The sequence below is a fragment of the Arachis ipaensis genome, chromosome B4, assembly GCF_059453495.1.
Source record: "Arachis ipaensis isolate K30076 ecotype BB chromosome B4, ASM5945349v1, whole genome shotgun sequence".
Classification (NCBI taxonomy): Eukaryota; Viridiplantae; Streptophyta; class Magnoliopsida; order Fabales; family Fabaceae; genus Arachis; species Arachis ipaensis.
This window is the reverse complement of record NC_142439.1, coordinates 109,188,317-109,211,661: the sequence shown is the minus strand read 5'-3', so window position 1 is coordinate 109,211,661 and position 23,345 is coordinate 109,188,317. Positions and strand designations below refer to the sequence as shown.

The window sequence follows — 23,345 nt, the reverse complement described above, 5'->3', positions numbered from 1 at the left end:
CCTTCAAGTAGATTCTCAATCCTTGAGAGTCTATCATCAATTGATGGGTGATTGGGATTAGAAGTGGAAGGATGAGGAGTGTTATTTTAGTTTTGATATGGATGTGAAGAGGTGTTGTTATGGTGGTGTTGATATGTTCTCTGTGTGAATTGTTGGTGAGCTGCATTGTTGTTGGGGTTGTGACGTCTCTGATCTTGGCTTTGATCTTGTTGATTCCCCCACCCAAAGTTTGGGTGATTCCTCCAACCAGAGTTGTAGGTCTTGGAGTATGGATCATGGTTTTGCCTAGGTGAATTCCCAATGTAGTTGGCTTGCTCCTGACTATCCTCTACTTCTTCATTCACTCCTTCTTGGGTTGCTGATGAAGTGGTGATTGCTGCTACTTGGTTCCTCTCCATATTCTTGGTGAGGTCAGCCAGCTGCTTGGTAATGAGCTTATTTTGGGCCAGCAGAGCATCTACATTGTTTAGCTCCATCACTCCTCTAGTGTTCCCTCTTTCAGAAGCATAGAAATAGCCATTTTCTGCTACAGTCTCAATGACATCTATGGCTTCTTCAATGGTCTTCTTCTTGTTCAAAGATCCCTCAGATGATTGGTCTACTACTTTCTTTGATTCATAAGAAAGGCCTTCATAGAAAATGTGTAGCTGCACCCATTCATTGAACATATCTGGTGGACACCTCCTTGTCAGGTCCTTAAACCTTTCCCATGCTTCATATAGAGTCTCACCATCTTGTTGCCTAAAAGTTTGGACCTCAGCTCTCAGCCTGTTGATTTTTTGGGAAGGATAGAATCTGGCTAAAAATTTGTTCACCACATCTTCCCAAGTTGTCAAACTCTCCTTCGGAAAAGACTCCAGCCACTTGGCTGCCTTATCCTTGAGTGAGAATAGAAATAAGAGCAGTCTATAGGCATCAGGATGAACACCATTAGACTTCACCATGTCACATATCCTCAGAAAGGTGGTTAGATGTTGATTGGGGTCTTCTTGGACTCCTCCTCCTCCGAACAGTTGTTCTGAACAAGGGTGATGAGCTGCGGTTTTAGTTTAAAATTATTGGCATGGATGGTCGGCTTTTGAATGCTACTTCCACAGTTTCCTGGGTTTGGATTGATGTAAGAGCCTAAAACTCTTCTCTCGTCACCAGCATGATTTGCTCGACCTTCTCTGCCATGGTTGTGAGCCTCTTCTTCATGATGGTTTTCTATGTTTTCTTCCATGTTTGGTTCAAAGTATTCCTCCTCTTCCTCGGCACCCACTACTCGTTTTTCTCTTGCTTCCCTCCTTAATCTAAGGAAGGTCCTCTCAGGTTCTGAATCAAAGGAAGTTGAAGCCACGCTTCTTCTCCCTGTCATACAACCAACAAAGCACAAGCAAGAAAAATATATGCAGGAAGTATTTCTGTTAGAATTACTGTTAGTATGAGGGATGCAATATATTAAACAGTTAGTGGGTCAGTGAACTGAATTGTAAATAACTAAAAAAAGAAAAAAAACGAAAAAGTAGGGAGAGAGGAAGAAATTAACTAAAACTGAAAGTAAATTACTCAAACAGAAAATTAAATCGAACAAACTAAAAATGCTCAATCTAGTTATCCTCCAATTTAATCATTGTTGATTCAAAATCAATCCCCGGCAATGGCGCCATAAACTTGATACGCGGAAAACTTGTCTTGCAACAAATTTCCTTCGGCAAGTGTACCGAATTCGTCGTCAAGTAAAAACTCACAATAGAGTGAGGTCGAATCCCACAGAGATTGATTGATCAAGCAACTTTAATTAAAGGAATGTTCTAGTTGAGCGAACCAGAATTTGAGTTGGGAATTGCAAAAAATTAAATGGCGGAAAAGTAAATAGTGGAAACAGTAAATGTTGGAAATAAAGAGCTGAATGTAAATGGCGGAAAGTAAATTGCAGAATCTTAAATGGGGATGGGGCAATTGCTCATAAAAGTAAATGGCAGAAATTAAAGAGAATGGGAAAGATCAGAAATGAGGAGTTCATTGGGCTCAGGAGATGTTGCATTCTCCGGATCAAGTTCATTTTCATCTCTTCCTCAATCAATGCATTCGTTAATCTCCTTGGCAATCTTAAGTGATCGAATTACAATTCATTGTAATTCAATCTCTCAAATCTTGATCAATAGCCAATTCCTTGGTCAATTGCTCATGAGAAGAGATGAAGTATGGTCACTGATTATACCACATGCATTTCCCAAATCAAGTGTTTGAAGGATTATAGTCACATATCCATCCACACCCAATTTGGTCCAGCATGAGAAAGCATTTCTAGCATGATCCCTTCATTCCTCTTTCAAGGTTCAGAAGAGATCCAAGTATGAATAGCTTCTTTTCCAAGAGAACTACCCAATTGGATGAAGATCGAAAGCTTTCTAGTAAAATCAAGAGAAAAGATAGAAGAAGGAGAATGAAAACTAAAATTGATCCATCAAATTACAACAAAGCTCCCTAACCCAATGAAAGGGGTTTAGTTGTTCATAGCTCTGGAAAATGAAAACAAAGATGGAGAATACATGCTGAAAGTAAACTAGAAGTGCAGAGAAAGTAAAATATAGAGAGTAATTCTAGGCCAAAGGCCCCCTAAAGTTTCCAGCTCTCTAAACTAATTCAAAGTTACTCCTATATATACTACTCTTCTGATCTTCTAGCTGGCTCTTCAAGTCTTGGGTAGGGGCTTTTGGATCCTGAGTTTGAAGCAGTTATCTTCATCATTGGACTTAGCTTTGCTTGCAGAGAGAAAGTGTGAAGTAGGCAGGGACTTTTAGCTCAGGACGTTAGTGGTGTTAACGTTAAGTGAAAGTGTGGGTTCGAGAACGTTAGTGGCAATCACCTTTTTCACTAACGTTGCTCACCCAAGTATGAGCCACGTTAACCTCAACGTTAGTGGCACAAACGTTACCACTAACGTTGCCTCTTGGTCCTTCGCACACGTTATTGGGACTTACCTTTCCCAATAACGTTGCTAAGCCTCCCCCTTCCCTACGTTAGAGTCCACGTTAACTTAGTTAACGTGGACTCTAACGTGAGAAATAGGGGCACATTGGAACGTTAGTGACAAAGGTAAGTGTCACTAACGTTCTCGAAGGATATAAGGGCACATTGGAACGTTAGTGACAAAGGTAAGTGTCACTAACATTCTCGAAGGATTGGCTTAAGAGCCACGTTAACTAAGTTAACGTGGCTTCTAACGTAGTCATGCTAGCCATCTCCAACGTTAGTGACAAAGGTGAGTGTCACTAACGTTGGCTCATCATCTCTTTATCCACGTTAGCTTCCACGTTAACTAAGTTAACGTGGGAGTTAACGTTGCTCATGGTGGCTCTTGGTGGTTCACCCCAACGTTAGTGACAAAGGTAAGTGTCACTAACGTGGGCGACAATTTCTCTCTCCATGTTAGCTTCCACGTAACTAAGTTAACGTGGGAGTTAACGTGGCTTATGGAAGCTTGGCCAACGTTAGTGACAAAGGTGAATGTCACTAACGTTGGCTTCCCTTTTGCTTCTTAATGTTAGAAGCCACGTTAACTAAGTTAACGTGGCAACTAACGTGGCCAATTATGAGCTTGGTCCAACGTTAGTGACAAAGGGGAGTGTCACTAACGTTGGCCTTATTGTCTTCTTCCACGTTAGAGTTCACGTTAACTAAGTTAACGTGACTCTTAACGTGGGCTATGATGGCTTCGAGGGCGTTATTGGCGATTACTTTTCTCATTAACTTTGCAAGTTAGCTCCCATTCCACGTTAGAGGTCACGTTAGTTAGATTAACGTGGCTGCTAACGTGGTTCTTTCTTGCTTCTTTTGTCCTGAAATCAAGCAATAAAGTGCATCAAAGTTCTAATCCAAGTCAGGGGAAGTGCAAAATCCAATTTGTCATTAAATTCATGCAAAATCCTCATGAAATCATGTAAAGAGCACAATGTATGCTTGAATCAAGATGTAAGTGAATATCTACCCAAAAAGAGCTTATTTTCTAAGAAAATGCATGAAACTACCCTAAAAACAGTAAAGAAAAGGTCAGTGAAACTGGCCAAAATGCCCTGGCATCAATCTTCAAGTTGTTCTTTGTGTTCATCTTGACCTTCAAGTTGTTCTTAGTTGTTTTCTTCGTTTTGATTTAAAAAATTTTAAGTTTGGTGTTGACGATCGTGATTTCTGCCAGTAAAGAATGTCATAAAAATAGTCGCGTTGTAGATATAGTCTCTAAACCGACAAAAATCCCTTTCGTACAAACATTTTAGGTGTCACAAGTAACAAACCCCTTAAAAATTGTTAACCGAGTATTCAAACCTCGGGTCGTCTTCTCAAGGAACTGCGAGGAAGTATGTTCTTATTATTGGTTATAAAGGTTGTAATCGGGATTTAGAAGGTGAGAAGCAAGTAATTTAAATGACGAGTGAATTAAATGGCAATTAAAAATAAATAATAACCGTAAAACAACTTTTGGCAAGATAAGGGAAATTAGAAGTCCAACTTAGTTATCCCTCTCAACAATAATGAAAGTTGTATCTTAATTCCACTTAGTTAACCTATGAAGCAAAGGTAAGTCAAGGGACTAATTAGTTTGACCTTCGAATCCTATTTATTTCCTAGGAAAAAGTTGGGATTATTGAAGTTCAAATTAATTAGCAAGATAACGATTATCAATTATGCTGAGTTCGATAATGTTGAGTCACTGATTTCTTAACCAAGACCAAAACGGGAAAAAGTAAATTGCTGAAATAATAAAAGTGTCCTTAGATGGAAAGCAATGGCAACTTAAATCAAAGAGAACAATCATAAACTGAAAAATACCTTAAATATCATTAATTCAAATAGAAATCTGTAACATGGAATAATTCATAATTTAAATTATAATAATCAATTCAAATATTGGAATCAAATAAATAAAAGTAAAATTGAAATAAAAGAACATTAAAACCTGGATCCAGAGTTACTCCCAAAACAAGAAGAAGTCCTAAATCCTAAGAGAGAGAGAGAGAGAGAATCTCTCTCTAAACTAAATCTAAATCATGAAAACTAGAAATTGGCGAGCTCTCTTTTTGAATGGATGCATTCCTCCACTTTATAACCTCTAATCTATGCTTTCTGTACTTGGATCTGGGCCAAAAAGGGCTTCAGAAATTGCTGGGGGCGTATTCTGTAAATTCTGATACGTGGCCTCTGTCATGCGTCCGCGTGGGTCACGCGGTCGCGTCATCTGGAGCTTTTCCTTTCCACGCGGTCGTGTCAGTCACGCGTCCGCGTCGTGGGTGTTCTACTCAAGGCGCGCGGTCGCGTCAGTCATGCGGCCGCGTCGCTGCTTCTTTGCTTCTGGCACGCGATCGCGTCGTCCATGCGATCGCGTGGATACCAGTTTCCTTAAAGCTCCGTTTTGCCTTCTCCTTCCATTTTTGTATGTTTCCTTTTTTCATCCTTTAAGTCATTCAGCCTTAGGAAACCTGAAGCTACTCAACACACTAATCACGGCATCGAATGGAAATAAAGGTAATTAAAATAATTAATTTTTTTAAAGCTTAGGAAACATGTTTTTCACAATATGACATAATAAGGAAGGGAAAGTAAAACCATGCAATTAATGTGAATAAGTAGGTGAAGAGTTGAATAAATCACTCTAATTAAGCACAAAAGAACTCATGAAATATGGGTTTATCAACCTCCCCACATTTAAACACTAGCATGTCCTCATGCTAAATCCAAGGTAAATAATTAAAGTTAAAGTGATGGAATGTTATGAAATGCAACCTATGCTAAATGCATCTACCTAATGAGTCATGCAATTCTAATTCATCCACTCATATATAAAGCCTACATGTAGTCAAATATTTCACATTCTCAAGGAGATATATATACATATATGGCTAACCCTCAAATAATAAAGCATTTTTTTTTTTGCAAATGAGATGAGAGAAAAAAACTTGCAAGACAATCAGAGATAAATGTTTAATGAGCTTTTGAACCCTCACTGGATTTTGTGTTTTCTCTCTAATCACTCAGTGTTTATTGGGTTAATTACTCTATTCTTCTTTTCATTCTTCCTTTCTATAACTTTGTTTTTCGTCTAACCAATCAACAATTATAGAACATAGTCATACCAAAACTCATGAGGTCTTTAATTAAGGTTGTAATGGGGTCAAGGCAAAGGGTAAGGATATATGTATAAGGCTAAGTGAGCTAATAAGTGAATCCTTAATTAGACTAAGATCTCACCTAACATACATACTTAGTAAAACAATGCTTCTTTACCTATTCTCCCTATTTTCTCGCTTTTGATGTCACATGCTCATGTTTCAATTCTTGTTTTTATCCCATGTGCATTGCTTTTTATTTTGCATTGGGGAGTTCTTTTTCTATCCCCTTATTTACATGCTTGAAAACTAACTTTTTTTTTTTTGAATACACATGGTAATTTTAATTAATTTGAATTTTCATGAGCCTGCTTCCCAAAATTTTGAGTTGCTTTATTCTTTTTAATTTTTCTACCTTTTGTCTTTATCAACTATGTTCCCAATAGGTTTCCCACATTTTACTCTATTTATAATTTTTTATCTTAAGCTAACCAAGGATTTACTTGAGATTTTCTTTTGTTTTTCTGCTTAAGGCTAGTAATTTGGCTAAAATAGAATAAGGGGTTTTTTTTTTAAAAAAGCTCAAAGGGGGCTAACAAAGGTGATGTAAAAGGTAGGCTAATTTGGGATAAGTGAGCTAAAATCAAATGATGACCTCAATCATTATTTTGAGATGTACCTATATTCTATAATCGGACATATAGACTAAAACAAAGTAAAGAACACCAGAATAAGAAAGAAGGTTGGAACACATAGAAATAAAAATTATGGTTTGAATGTAACCATACAGTTAAGCTCAAAACTCACAGGCTATGTGTTCTCTAGCTGAAAAATCATTTATCACTTATGTATGTCATGCAGGTTTAGTTAAAAATTCTCATTATTCTCTTAAAAAGTAATTTAGGGTAGCCTTTGAAGTTTTAATGTTTCTCCTTGATAAAATGTTGTCAGTTTAACTACATCATGTAATGCTATATATACAAGGTTTTATGGATCTAAATCTATTATGTTCAAGTTCCTAGCTTACTCTTTTTTTTTATATTTGTCAATTTAAACTAAGCTATAACTAAGCTGTCTTATGTAAAAAGGGTAAACTATACTATTTGATCCACTAATAAGTTAGAATTGCAAACTAAACTAAATAACTAAAATGAACTAAATAACTAAAATATGAACAAAAAATGCAAAATGCAGAAAATAGAGTAAAATACACAAGTAGCAATGTATAAGTACTCAGAAAATAATAATAAAAGAAAAAGAGAAAAATACAGAAAAATATCCAAAATAAAAGAAAAAGTATGTAGTAGTTCACCAAAATAAACGCCAGAGATGGCGACCTCCCCACACTTAAAATGAAGCATCGTCCCCGATGCTCAATCAAGCCGGGTGTGAAGGAGTGTCATCACTGGTAGGGATGGTAGCTGGGGTCTCTGTGGCGGTGGTGGGCTGAAAGTCTGGCTGCTATAGAGGGGGGACTGACTGGATCGGGATCTCCGGATCTGCAGCCTCAAACTAATGTGGGGCCTCCTGCTGTGGTGTAGCGTGCTCTGTGCCTGCCTGCTGATGAGTCTCCGCCTGGGAATGAGGCTCCTCCTCGTGCTCATCCTCCTCCTCCTCTGATGGCTCTGATGGTGTGTCGAGCTCGGAGGGGATGTCGGCGCCCTGTCTGATCATCAGCTTCAAATGGGAATAGCGTCGCCTGCTGCGGCGCTCCAATCTCTCATACCGGCGCCTGTTACGGCGCTCCATCTGATCAAGCTGGCGGAATAGACGGTGCACGAGGCGATAAACCGGCTCAGAGGCGAGTGGAGGTGCAGTGGTGGCAGCAGGGGCAGCTGGGGCAGCTGTGGATGAAGAGGGTACAGCAGACAGAGGGGCTGTCTCATCAGTAGCAGTGACAGGTGGTGGTCTGTAGCCCAAAGCAAGGAAGTTCCTGCTGTGAGGGATGATCTTCCTGCAGTCTGCTGCTGGTGGTCGCTCCTCGGCATCCTCCTAAGGCACATCAGCCTGACGGCCTAGCCGTGTAACCAGATAAGGAAAGGGGAGGGTGCCTCGGACGTGGACCCTGGCCATATAATGCCGGATAAAATGAGGCAAGTGCAGGTCCTTACCCTCCAGCACACACCAGAGGAGGGTGATCATGGCAGCCGGGATCTCAGTCTCATGAGTACTCGGCATCACATAGTTGCTCAAGATCTGATGCCATAGCCGAGCCTCATAATTCAAGTACACTCTCTTGATCCCTCTAGGCATAGTGGTGTCCTGACCCATCTCCCAAGGAACAGCAGGGTCGAGAGCTATCCGTGGCTTCACAGCATCCCAATCAAACCACATCTGGCTCATGTCCTCCTCAGCTTGTGCATAACCATCTGGCTGATCGGACTTGGCTGGGAGCTAGAGAACGGTCTCTATGGCCTCCTCAGTGACTAGAATTTGCTTTCCCCTCAGGTTCACTGCATCTAGGGTAGTAAGGTAGTAGTTGCAATAGAATTCTCGTACCCAAGATGCATTGACCTCTGTCAGTGGTCTCTCCAGAAAGAACCAGCCCCTTTGCTTGATTTGCTCAGTGGTGTATTGCTGGAGGGCTTCTGGAATCTTCAAGGTACGTTCCAGGTATAGATTTCTGGAGTTTGCAAAAGTTGGGTACTTCAGCTCACAGTACCGGTTTGCAAATTTTATAGGATCAGTCGAAGGGAGCAGCTGGTCAACTTTTTCCTGCTGTGTGAAGTTCTTCTCCCGCCATGAGGAATCGTGCATTAGAGCAATGATGGACTGGGAGGAATCTCCTCGCTTGCGCTTGCCAGTAGCCTTGCCTTTGCCTTTCCTTTGTGAGGCAGACATCCTGAAAAACGGAAAACCAGGAAATGGATAAAATAGAAAAGCAAATAGGCAATTTAAACAAAGGAAACTCAAAGCGGTAAGGGAGAAATAGAATAAGGAAAATGAGTAATTGAAATGTGATTGAATTAATGTTAAATGGAAAGAAAAAAATCAATATGCCATAGGGAGAAAGTTAGAGGAAGTGAAAGTGATCAGAAAAGAGATCAAGAGGGTTAGTATGGTAAAAAGAAATTAGTAAATTAAAATTAGTGAGTTAGAAAAGTAAGTGGCATAGAAAAAATTCCATATAACAAGGATTCACATGTAAGAATAGAAGTACTCATAATTGAATAAAGAAAACAGGGTGATGCTGATTCGAATAGAAATAAAGAAATCAGAAATTGGAATTAGTGAATCACAAATGCAGGTTATGAACCAGGAAATCAAAGAGGATAAGAAAGTGGCCCTAGCATTCATGAAATGGTTTGGGGGAAGCAGAGTAAAACATAGTTGCCAAACCAAAACAAGAATGAAAACAATTTTCAAAAAATTGGGCAGCATTCCGGCTAAAATTGGATTGTCCCGGAAAATAAACAGCAATCATATCAGTTCATATGAATTAAAAGAAATCAAGCTGCTTGTACAGAGATATAAAATAAACATAAAAACTCAATGTAAACAGCAGCAACATACAAGAAAGCAGCATATGAATCATGATTATAGCAGCAACAGATTTGCATATAGGATAAAACAGAAGTAAGAACAGGGCAAGGAAACAGACCTAGATCCACTAACCACAGCCTAAGCAACCTAACAACCTAAAAATCCACTACAACATGCAAGTCTAGCTATCCTAATCATGAACATAAACGGAAAAAAATACAGAAAAGTGACGAACGGATAGAAAGGGTTGCGTATTGCGGAACCTGGTAAGCGGAAGGGGTGGAACAGGGAAGAAGGTGGCTGCGGCGGCGTCCGGCGCAGTGGTGGTGCACGGCGTCGCGGTGGCGGCTGAGGGGGCAGTGGCGGAGGGAGGTATTAGGGTTAGTGAGAGAGGAAGAGGATAGGGGAAGGGAGGGCGGTGGTTGTTGCTGGCTGAAGGGGGTGGGTGGCGGAGAGGGGGGCGCAGTTGGATGGCCGGCGGTGGCTGGGCGGTGTTCGCGGAGGTGGCTGTGGTGGAAAAGGGAGGAGAGAGGAAGAAGGAAGAAGAGAGAAGGGGAGGGGATAGTACGGCGGCGGCGTCTGGGCGGCGGCGGCGTCGGGGTGGTGGCGTGGTGGCTGGCCGGCGGTGGCTGGGGGAAGAAGAACAGAGAAGGAGAAGAGGGTTGGGGGTGAAGGGGGGGCTGCGCGACTGATAGGGTTCGCGTGGCTGGGGGGGTTATATTTTCGAATCCACGCGGCCGCGTGGGGCACGTGGTCGCGTGGTTGGGGTGAAAATGGGGGAGACGCGATCGCGTGGGGCACGCGATCGCATGAGAGGGGGGAAAAGAGGGGTGACGCGATCGCGTGGGTCGCGCGATCGCATCGCTGGAATTCGTGCTAAATGCACGACTCCAACGCCGTTTCGGCGCAACTCTCTGTCTCCTTTTGGGGTGATATGCAATCCATGCGACGCGATAGCGTCGCTCACGCGGTCACGTGGGATTGGTATTGGGTAAGTGACGCGATCGCATGGGGCATGCGATCGCGTGGGCCAATTTGTGCGAAACGCACAAGAGCCGCACGATTCCAGCCCAACTTTCTGTTCGTTGGATCCTTACGCCGATATATATATCACGCGGCCGCGTGGGTCACGCAGTCGCATGGGTGGTGTTTTTCGCGATATGACGCGATCGCATGGGGCATGCGGTCGCGTCGTGCAACCCCTTTTTTTTTAACTGAAAAATGCAGGATGCAGTGATTAACATGAATGCTATGCATGATTCCAGGTTAATGTTAAAATAAAAAAAAGGGTAAATTGAAAATAATAAACAAGAAATAGATTGAGAAAGAAGCGACCATACCATGGTGGGTTGTCTCCCACCTAGCACTTTTAGTTAAAGTCCTTAAGTTGGACATCGGAAGAGTATTCTGTTATGGTGGCTTATGTTTAAATTCGTCCAAAAATTTCCACCAGTGCTTGGAATGCCAATAGCCTCCGGGGTCCCAAACTAGGCATGTAAAGCTTCTGAGTAGCTTCAAACAGATATTCAGCCTCCCGGGATGACGAATGTCAGAATATAATCCATGACCGTAAGCTGTGTTTTTAGATCCGCCTCCGTTTTGATTTATAAGTTTCCATTTGGGCGGGTTAAAAAGTAGAATCTCACCGTGGTGACCAAACGTTCTTCGTGATCCATGCAATTGAGCATGATACCAATCCGTGTACTTCGAGGTGAAGCGTGGAACCTTATTGAACCTGGTGCACCAGTTCTGAGTACGAGCCAATTCCCTCTTACTCTTAAAGCCGCAGAGAGCTCTAAGTTGGCCATCTGTTTCAAGCAAACCATATTCAAGTGAATAAGTAAAATTATAAGTTAAGGATTGTACCCACTTGAAGCTTGTATTAGGTGGTAATGGCCTTGGGATAGGTGTTTTTGGTGGTTCTGCAAGTTCCGTTTCTTTGTGCTCTTCTGTGAATTCTTCCACTTCCTTGCAAAGATCTTCAATTGTATCTGTATCCTGGTCAAAGTCTTCTATGTCTTCCTCATCACTCGAGTCATAGATTGGAGGTTGAGAGAAATCTACCTCCGCATCATCCTCATAGTCACTTGGAGAAAATTCTTCGATCTCAGAGAATTCACTTGCGGATGCAAGTTCATCACTAGGAGAACTAGACTTGTGACTATCATCATCAAGGAAATTTGCTTCTTGGATTATTCCGTCTGATTCTTCGTAAACGACTTGCCTTGGAGATTGTACGGTATCCTCCTTAGCATCAACTGTAGCATCTTGGACGGAGTTTTCCTCAATTCTGGATTCCCAAGGAAGTTCAGCATCTCCTAGATCTTCAACCAACTCTTCTTCTTGAACAATGACAGCTTCTTCCACTTGTTCTAGTACGAATTCATTCTCTGTCTTGTCCACTGGAGTCTCTAGTATTTCTTTCATGCTACGCTCTTCATCGGGCTGTCCACATGGAGCTATGGTTGATCCTTGTATATTTGAGCGCCTAGTGGCCCATTGAATTAGTGCTTGCTCCAGTTGTTGAATGGTTGTTTGAAATTTAATTACTGTTTCTTTTAGGCGATCCTCTGCTTCGCGGTTTGCCGGACTTGGACATGATACAAAGGAAAGTGGTGATGATTGGGAACGATTGGATTGGTATTGAGGTAAGGAAGGATCATATGATGGCGAATGGTGAAGAGAAGCTTGTGAGTGTGGTGGTTCGAGGTTATGTTGAAAGGATGGTTCATATGCACGGGGTGGGGCTTGTTGGTAGTTACAAGGTTGTCCACCATGTCTTTCAGCTGGGTATGCACGGTAGAATGGTCTTTGTCCAGGATATCTCGGAGGGTGTTGCTGCCAAAAGGGTTGATTAGATCCTCTTGGTTCCATCCATCCTTGATTGGTCTGACCTTGATGCACATTCCTGTTGTAACTTCTATTTCCTTTAACAATATTAGAATCAAACTCAAAGCGAGATGGGTGAGAGTTCATAGTAGCAAATAAAGATAAAAAGGAAAAACAAAAATAAATAAACAAGCAAAAGAAAAATATTTATAATAACCAATAATAAGGCACACGTTAGCAGTTCCCCGGCAACGGCGCCATTTTGACGATCGTGATTTCTGCCAGTAAAGAATGTCATAAAAACAGTCGCGTTGTAGATATAGTCTCTAAACTGACAAAAATCCCTTTCGTACAAACGTTTTGGGTGTCACAAGTAACAAACCCCTTAAAAATTGTTAACCGAGTATTCAAACCTCGGGTCGTCTTCTCAAGGAACTGCGAGGAAGTATGTTCTTATTATTGGTTATAAAGGTTGTAATCGAGGTTTAGAAGGTGAAAAGTAAGTAATTTAAATGACGAGTGAATTAAATGGCAATTAAAAATAAATAATAACCGTAAAACAACTTTTGGCAAGATAAGGGAAATTAGAAGTCCAACTTAGTTATCCCTCTCAACAATAATGAAAGTTGTATCTTAATTCCACTTAGTTAACCTATGAAGCAAAGGTAAGTCAAGGGACTAATTAGTTTGACCTTCGAATCCTATTTATTTCCTAGGAAAAAGTTGGGATTATTGAAGTTCAGATCAATTAGCAAGATAACGATTATGAATTATGCTGAGTTCGATAATGTTGAGTCACTGATTTCTTAACCAAGACCAAAAAGGGAAAAAGTAAATTGCTGAAATAATAAAAGTGTCCTTAGATGGGAAGCAATGGCAACTTAAATCAAAGAGAATAATCATAAACTGAAAAATACCTTAAATATCATTAATTCAAATAGAAATCTGTAACATGGAATAATTCATAATTTAAATTATAATAATCAATTCAAATATTGGAATCAAATAAATAAAAGTAAAATTGAAATAAAAGAACATTAAAACCTGGATCCAGAGTTACTCCCAAAACAAGAAGAAGTCCTAAATCCTAAGAGAGAGAGAGAATCTCTCTCTAAACTAAATCTAAATCATGAAAACTAGAAATTGGCGAGCTCTCTTTTTGAATGGATGCATTCCTCCACTTTATAACCTCTAATCTATGCTTTCTGTACTTGGATCTGGGCCAAAAAGGGCTTCAGAAATTGCTGGGGGCGTATTCTGTAAATTCTGATACGTGGCCTCTGTCACGCGTCCGCGTGGGTCACGCGGTCGCGTCATCTGGAGCTTTTCCTTTCCACGCAGTCGCGTCCGCGTCGTGGGTGTTCTACTCAAGGCGCGCGGTCGCGTCAGTCATGCGGCCGTGTCGCTGCTTCTTTGCTTCTGGCACGCGATCGCGTCGTCCATGCAATCGCGTGGATACCAGTTTCCTTAAAGCTCCGTTTTGCCTTCTCCTTCCATTTTTGTATGTTTCCTTTTTTCATCCTTTAAGTCATTCAGCCTTAGGAAACCTGAAGCTACTCAACACACTAATCACGGCATCGAATGGAAATAAAGGTAATTAAAATAATTAATTTTTTTAAAGCTTAGGAAACATGTTTTTCACAATATGACATAATAAGGAAGGGAAAGTAAAACCATGCAATTAATGTGAATAAGTAGGTGAAGAGTTGAATAAATCACTCTAATTAAGCACAAAAGAACTCATGAAATATGGGTTTATCAGGTGTCATTTTATTGTTTTTCTCTTTCCTCATTAAATTCAAAATTCAAAATTTAAAACTCAAATTTCAAATTTCAAATTTCAAATTTCAATTTTAAAAATTCAAATCTTTTTCAAAAATCATATCTTTTTCAAAATCTTATCTTACCTTATTTCAAAAATCAAATTTCAAAATTCAAATTTCAAAAATTTAAAATTCAAAATTTCAAATTTCAAATTTCAAAATCTAATTTTCAAATTTTAAAATTTAATTTTCAAATTCAAAAATTTAAATTTCAATAATCTTTTAATTTAAAATTTGTTTTTATTTTCGTTTTTAATTTTTATTTACTATTATGAGTTCTCACCCCTCTCGCTTTGAGTTTGGTTCCAATATTGTTGCAAGGAATGGAAATTATAACAAGGACATGCATCGAGGTCAAAACAATCAGAGATGGAAGGAGCCACGGGGATCTGATCAACCCTTTCGGCAACATCACCTTCCAAAATACCATGGACAACGACCATCCTACAATGCATGCCAAGATAATAGATATGGTGGACCCCCTTGTAGTTACCAGCAAGCTCCATCATATGCCAATAAACCATCTCCTCAACACAACTTTGAACCACCATACTCACAAGTCCCTTACCACCAAACACCACCATATAACCCTAATCCTTATCCACCATACCAACCACCATATGAACCACGCCCAGAACTACCACCTCAATATTCACCATCTCCATATCCATCAATCCAAGAGCACTATGATCCTACTTATGATAGCCGAGCACAACAAGAATCAAAGGATCGTCACAAGGAAACAGTGGAAAGATTTCATGCAACCCTTCACCAATTGAATCAAGCGATAAATCAATTAGCTTCCCGACGTTCGGACACTCAAGGAACCCCCATGGCTTCATGTGGAAAATCTAATGAAGAACGTAGTATGAAGGAGACATTAGAAACTCCGGTGGACAACAAGGAGCATGAATTTGTACTGGAACAAGTAGAGGAAGCCGGAATTATTGAAGAAGAATAAGTGGTTGAAGACTTAGGAGATGCTGAACCTCCTTGGAAAAGTCAAGACATAGAGCCTCCTTCAAAGACGTTTAAAATTGATGTTGAAGAGGGTGTACAACCTCCAAGACATATCATGGTTGAAGACTTTGAAGAGGTTGATCAAGAGATAGATTCAATCATTGATGAATTCTTATCCGCAATTGAATCCTCTCCCATTGAACTTGACATGGAGATGGAAGAAGAAAAAGCACAACCTCCCACACTCTTGGTGAACAATGAAGAGGAGATTGAATTGGAAGACAGCTACCAAGAGGAAGAGGTTGAAATTGAAGAAGCTTGCAAAGAGGTGGAAGCTGTTAAAGAAGAGCCCAAGGGAATGGAGTTGGAAATCACCTTACCAAAGTTGCTGGAGACCTTTCCCCCAAAGCCATTACCATCCAATACAACATTCAAGTGGGTAAAATTCATATCTCTTAGCTTTCTCATTCCACTTGAATATGGTTTACTTGAGACAGATTGTCAGCTTAGAGCTCTTTGTGGCGTTAAGAGTAAGAGGAAGATGGTCAGTGGTAAGAGTTATCATGCAAAGTTTAATATGGTTGCCTGCTCCAAATTGAAGTACAAGGGTTGGTGTAAAGCTCAACTGAATGGGTCTAGGAAGTTATTTGGCTGCTTTAGTGGGAATTCAAATTGCTTGCCACCCGGATGGAATCATAATGATCAACAAGAAGACGGGTGCAAAAGCAAGATTTGGGACCCCGGAATTCAGTCTAGAAATCAACACTCTTGGGGCCTTGTCACTTTCTTTAACCTACTTGAAGGCTTTCTGCGCTTAGTTTGGGATCCCGAAGGCCAATGGAATCACAAACATTGGTGGAGATTCCTGGATGAGTTCAAGCACAAGCCACCATAACAAAGGACTCCCCAAATGTCCAACTTAAGGACTTTAACTAAAAGTGCTAGGTGGGAGACAACTCACCATGGTATGATCGTCCCTTTTTCAGTTTTAATTTTAGTCTATTTTGTTTGTTTTTGCGTATTGATTGAACCTGGAATCATGCATAACATTCATATTATCATTGCATTCTGCACACTGCATTATTATAAAAAAAAAAAAAAAAAAAGCACGCACGCGACGCGGCAGCGTCGCTGACGCGTCCGCGTCACCAGTGCATTGGGAAGAAAAGAAATCGAACAGAAAGTCATGCGAGAGCATGACTGGAGGCGAGCCTTTAGCATAATTTGACCCCACGCGACCGCGTCGCTAACGCGTCCGCGTCGTTTGGAAAAATACCTCCCACGCGTCCGCGTCGCGTCCGCCTCACCCACGCGAATGCGTGGCTCTGTGGAATCGACGTAAATGGGTGTATGGCAGTAAGTTGGGATGGAATGGAGCTGGAACGGTGCTAGAAGCACAAGCCGTACCACGCGAACGCATGCCCCACGCGACTGCATCACCACCCTAAAATTTGGCAATATGAGCTTCAAACAGAAAGTTGCGCGACCGCGAGGCTGCCCTCGCGCTAATGGCATAGATCGATCCACGCGACTACGTGGATGACGCGTCCGCGTCATTTCATAGAAGCGCTATCCGCGCGAACGCGTGACCCACGCGTCCGCGTCGCATGCGGCGCACAGAATATCCAGCTCAGCCAAAATAACCTATCTTTTTCTCCCCAAATCCTAATTTATTTCTTCTTCTTTCTTCTTTCTTTCTCTTCTTCTCTCCCTCTACTCTTCTATCCCTTTAATTTAATGCATTTAATTGTTTTTTTCCTTTTGGTTTCTGTTTCAATTCTTTTTCATGCATTTTTTTATGTTGGTGTTGGAGTTTTATTTGGATAGTACCTTATTTTACTTGAGCATGTGGCTATTCTGAGGAGAGATCTGACAATTAACATTTACTTATGGCTCTCATATACATTTGAATTCATTATTTTCATCCCTATTTTAACTTGCACACCCAATGTATTTGGGATTATCATTCACAATTGTCATCATTACACATGCTCTTTAATTTGGCACATTTATTACTTGATGCTTGAGTTATGCTTCTCATGCCTATTATTTGCATGTTTTTATCCTCTTACATCTAATTATTTTGAATTCCCTTTTTTATCTTTATTGTTGTCTTCCCTACATATTGTAGCTACCATGTAGTTGGGCTATCATCTTTCCTTTGGCATTCCTTATCACTTGGAATTTCCTCCCTTTCGGTCTTAGTTTTCTATATTTCACACTCTTCTTTTTTCTTCTTCCTTAGGCATGGGTACCAAGAAAGGAAAAGAGAAGGCCACTGACAAGACACCAGCAAGAAAAGGAACCAAGAGATCTCCAACTAAGGCGCCTCCATCTACAACCGTCAGTTGGAGCAACCCGTCCACCTGCCCATCTCAGCATGCACCGAGAACGGTGCAATCTTTAAGTGTGGGGAGGTCGATACCGATCTCCGAGGGTTAGTTATTTTCTTTTCAACACCAATATTTTATTTTCTTTGTTTGTTCATTGTTGCATTTGCATATTTGATTGCATATTTGTTTGATTTTGTGTATTTAGTTACTACTTGGTTGAAGTAATATTTTCTTTTTCAACAAATTTTTATAGTATTTCACTAATTTAAAATTGAAAAATTTGTGTTAAACTTGTTTGGAAGTTGTATTTGGAACATAATTTTTGAGCCAAAGAACACACAACCTGTGAGATTTTGAGCTTATTTACATGGTTACATTATTTAACCATAAATATTTTATTCTTGTGTGTTTTCTTCTCTATAATTACAATCTTTGCTTTGTTTCAGTCTATATATCCAATATTTAGTGTATTTACATGCTTGCATATGATTGAGGCCATTATTTGTTATTAGCTCACTTATCCCAAATAAGCCTACCTTTTACATCACCCTTGTTAGCCACTTTAAACTTTTTAACCCCCTTCTATTTCATAACCACATTACTAGCCTTAAGCAGAAAAACAAAATAAAAATCCCAAGTTGAATCCTTGGTTAACTTAAGATAGATATTGTGTATAATTTAAGTGTGGGGAATTTATGGGAACATGGGATGATATGAAAAAGTAGGAAATTAAATTGAATAAGTTATTTAAAAATTTGGGAAGCATGCTCATATGAAATCAAAATAATTAAATTACCATGTGCATTGAAAAAAAATATTAAGTAATTACATAAGGGGATACAAAAAAATAAAAATAAAAATAAAAAATAAAAAATAAAAAAATAAAAAAAAGAGAGAAAAAGGGAGAAGAAAAGAAAAGAGAAGAAAAATAATATTACCCCAAATGCAAAATGAAAAGGATCAATGCACATGGGACAAAATTCAAAAAAAAAATAAGTTTGATACATGAGCATGTAATACAAAAGTAGGAAAATTTTGGGTAGCTAGGTAAAGCATTTTTTTAATTATATAAAGTATGTATATGTTAGGTGAGATCTTAGACTAATCAAGGATTCACTTTATAAAGCTTACTTAGCCATATATATATACCCTTACCCTTACCTTAGCCCCATTACAACCTTGAAAAGACCTCATGATGTTTGCATTGATACATTAAATATTTGTTGATTGGTTAGATGAAGAACAAAGTTTAGAAAGCATGACTAGAGAAGAGTAGAGTGAATTACCCTATACACTTGAGAGATTAGAGTGCATATACACTACCAGTAAGGGTTCAGTGCTTGATTCTATGTTCCCTGCTTTCATGAGCTATCTTCTTACAAGTTTACTTATCTTTTATTGTATAATTTGAATTAGTGAAATCTGATTTATGTCTGTCTTGAAGAGCTTATTTACTTTTAACCAAGTAGGTAGACACATTCTGCATGTAGTTGCATTCATACAGATAAGTTGCATTTCATACATTCTACCATTTCTCTTCATCTTTATAGCTTCTCTTGAGCTTAGCATGAAGACATGCTAATGTTTAAGTGTGGGGAGGTTGATAAACCACTATTTTATGGTTTATCTTGTGCTCAATTGAGTGGTTTTTATCAACTCTTTACCCACTTATTCATACTATTTGCATGGTTTTACATTTGCCTTCCTAATTATGTGCTTTGATTGAAAACATGCTTCTTTGGCCTTAAGTTCCCTATGTTTAATCCTCTCTTATTACCATTAGATGCCTTGATATGTGTGTTAAGTGATTCCAGAGATTACAGGGCAGGAATGGCTCAGAGGATGGAAAGGAAGCATGCAAAAGTGGAAGGAATACAAGAAGTTGGAGAAATTGCTAAGTTGTCCAGCCTGACCTCTTCGCACTCAAACGGCTATAACTTTAGCTACAGAGGTCTAACTGATGCGGTTCTAGTTGCGTTGGAAAGCTAACGTCTGGAGCTTCGATTTGATATATAATTTGCCATAGCTGCCCCAAAGTTAGGTGATGCAAACGCGTGAATGACGCACCCGCATCGTATTTGCAAACTTCAATCCACGCGGACGCAACAGAAATCCGCGCGGAAAGCTAACGTCACTTTCCCACGACCTGAACGTAACAGAAATCGTAGGGGGTGATTTCTGGGCTGTTTTCGACCCAGTTTTTGGCCCAGAAAACACATATTAGAGGCTATAAAGTGGGGGAATCCATTCATTCATAATAACAAGCTCACAATTCATAATTTTATAATTTAGATGTAGTTTTAGAGAGAGAGGTTCTCTCCTCTCTCTTAGGATTTAGGATTATAATTCCTCTTAAAGGATTTAGGATTTTTAACTTCCTCTCAGGTTCAATATTCCTTTTACTTTGTATTTCTCTTTTACTTTCAATATACTTTAATGCTTTCCTTTAATTACTTATGTTGCCAAATTGGCTTATGAACCTTTCATGTTAGGATTTTCTATTATTAATGCAATATAGATATTTCAGATTTTTATTTAGATTTTTATATTCTTAGTTTTAATTGATGAATTGATAAATTGGAGACACTTGAGTTATCAAACTCCTTGTTGATTGAAAATTAGAATTCTTCAAGAATTAGTTCGAGTTCCAATAACTCTAGCCTTTCCCAAGGAAAGACTAGGACCTGAGGAATCAAAATTAATTCATCCACTTAACTTACCTTCATAGTTAGAGGTTAACAAGGTGGGAGAAGAATCAAATTCTCATCACAATCGATAAGGATAACTAGGATAGGACTTCTAAAGTTCTCATACCTTGCCAAGAGTTTATTTTATAGTTATTTATTTATTTTATTCTTCTTATCATTTAACATACTGGTTCCTTACTTTCAAAACCCCAATTTACAAAACTCATAACCAATAATAAAAACATACCTCCCTGCAATTCCTTGAGAAGACGACCCGAGGTTTAAATACTTCGGTTATCAATTTATTTAGGGGTTTGTTACTTGTGATAACCAAAACGTTTGTAAGAAAGGTTGATTGCTTGGTTTAGTAACTATACTCGTAACGAGAATTTACTATAACTTCTAAACCATCAATCTTCAGTTCTTTCAATGATCCCATCAGAAAGTATGTTCTTCAGAGTTCTTTAGGAAAAGAAGAAGGCTTCTACACTAGAAAAGGGAAGAAAATGAAAAGACTTGAAAGAGCATGAATATCACAGAGGGAGAAGAGAGACGAAAAGGAAGAATGAGAAAGAGGAAGAGTATTTAAAAGACCCAAGGGGCAAGATTGTAAAAATCCCTCCCTTCATTAAAGAACGTTGACAGTTACAGATGTAACTGTGCCCCACGTGTCGAAGAGGGAAGCCAACAGACGTAACGGTTGGCATTCCAAAATCACGTCGATTTTCTGACTCGGAAATGGAAACGGACCTGAAAGACCCGATGTGATAATCCTACTACCTGGCGTCCACCCAACCTCATTCACACTTGAATCTAACTTAAGCAAAAGATCGGACTCAAGTAGGGGCACTGCTCATACCCTAGCCCAAAATATAAGTCAGGCCCAAAGCAGAGAAAGCCCAGAAGATAGCTACCGAGTAACTGACCTCCTAAGAGGTTGCACAAAATGCTACAAAGTGATAACTTCCCCCTGAAGGAGTTATAACTAATCTCTACTATCTCTCACTTACTTATAAAAGAGAGATCTCAATATCCCCTAGAAAAAAAAAAGGACGATTATCCACCACCAATAGTGGAACTACTCCAACATGATTATTGACTCATCACCTATAAATACATTGACACCCCTCAGGTATACTCCACCTCACTAAGAGTTTGGACCTCGCATTCAAGCCCAAACACGATTCAGTTTCAGGTAACCCTCGGAACATATATATATATATATATATATATATATATATATATATATATATATATATATATATAATTTGCATATAATGTATTAAAATGAATCTAGGGAGCCAACATTAATTCAACCAATTAATTTAAAAATCACTTAATTATTAGATAGAAATTAAAGAAATATTAGAAAAAAATCAAAATTAAAAGCAATAAAACATCCAAACTTAAGTAAAAAAAATATCTGAAAGTAAAATAATGTAAAAACAAATAAGATTTAAAATTTAGAATTTAAGATTTAAAGTTTAGAATTTAAGATTTAGTATTTAACATTTAAAATTTAGAATTTAGTAGTCTAAGATTTAGGATAAATTTCACAGATAAATGTCCTAAAGTAATATTGGATACATGGCTGTCTTGTTTTCATATCTATGTAAATCAAATCAATTGAATTCAATTTATACTTTCTCAATGTAAATCGAATCAATTAGATTCAAATTAAAAAGAGTAGTACTAAATCGAAATAAGTATATTCGATTTAGTAGGAAAACGTGTCTGAACTCAAGTAGCCCATGGTAAATTGAAACAAAAAGATTCGTGTAAAGCTTAGTTAAATAATAAATAATTAATTAATAATGAGCGAAAAAGGTTAAGAATTTAAAATTTATAGTTTGAAAAAATAAAAATATTTAAAATAAGGTCCTATTTTTTCAAAATTTTTCTGTTTTTGATGGTTTGGCTTTCTCGACAAGTTTGTAAACCCCTGTAACCCTTGTACAAGGTCCGATAACTAGTTGTTAGGCTCCAGAATGGGTGTGACTATATGGAATGGATTGAATTGATATTTTAGATGAGATTGTGGATTGGAGAACATATGTTAATGATAATTAAAGAAAGCCTGTAGTTAATGAAGCTACTGAATATTGAATTGATTAAAGACATGAGTAATGATAACTAATTGTGATCTAAATTTCTGGCAAGGTCAGTGGTATAACCCACTTGCATATTGAACTGATGTTTACTATACTCTTGGCAAAGACTGTGGTGAATCCCGTTTGCACATGAGATGAGTTATGCTGGGACAAGGACGGTGGTTAATTTCGCTTGTTCGTAGTTCTCTCTATATGTATAGTGGTAAGGCACTAATCCCCCAATTTGTATGGCACGGCCTTACCAGGAGAAGGTGGTAGGGAACTCATCTTTCGATTTATACCCTCTGATGTCTGCCTCCAGGAGAATGTGATAGGGCACTAATCCCCAATTATATGCCTCCTGGGGATGCGCAAAAGAGAGATGATATCCGGATTAGCTACCTGTTCATACCGTGGGTCGAGCTATCCGACCTGGGATGATTGGAGACAAAGCGACCGACCTCTTCAGGTCAGACTATCTGACCTCTTTACAAAAGAGGTCGGCCAAATCGACAGGAAGGCCCAAGAAGGCCCAAACAAAGGAACACAGCCCAATCCAAAGGCAGCCCAAGCCTACAGAAAGAAGGGCGGTTCCGTTGAAGATAAGCTTACCTCACCCAAAGATAAGATAAGATAGGATAAGATAACTAACTTATCTTATCTAGAAAGTTTACTCTACAACCATTATAAATACACTGGAGCACCCAGGTATAACTCATACTCTGATTCTACCATAAACCTGCTTAATACTCGTGCTAACTTAAGCATCGGAGTCTCTTGCAGGTACCTCCCACCCTCCGGTGACCAAGGATCAGAAGTGAAGCCAGTCCAACAAGTCGGACACAATAGCTCTGGCCGCCACCAGCCAGCCGGACACGTCATCTCCGACCAGTACAGAAGATCTCATCCGAGATCGGCCTACAGTTTCAGGTAACCCTCGGAACATTGGCGCCGTTGCCGGGGAACCTGAAAGTCATCCCATCACCATGGCAGACGACCATGACAACGACCACAACTCAGATCTAGAGGACAGAACGCTGCACAAAAATACAGA

General features: G+C 39.3%; 1 non-coding gene across 1 annotated transcript; it reads left to right on the top strand.

The window, feature by feature from the left end:
• Positions 1 to 663: 663 nt before the first annotated feature.
• On the top strand, positions 664 to 770 carry LOC148568733 (small nucleolar RNA R71). Its single transcript, XR_015882606.1, has one exon. It is a non-coding gene; the product is annotated as a small nucleolar RNA R71 (small nucleolar RNA).
• The last annotated feature ends 22,575 nt before the right edge of the window (positions 771 to 23,345 follow it).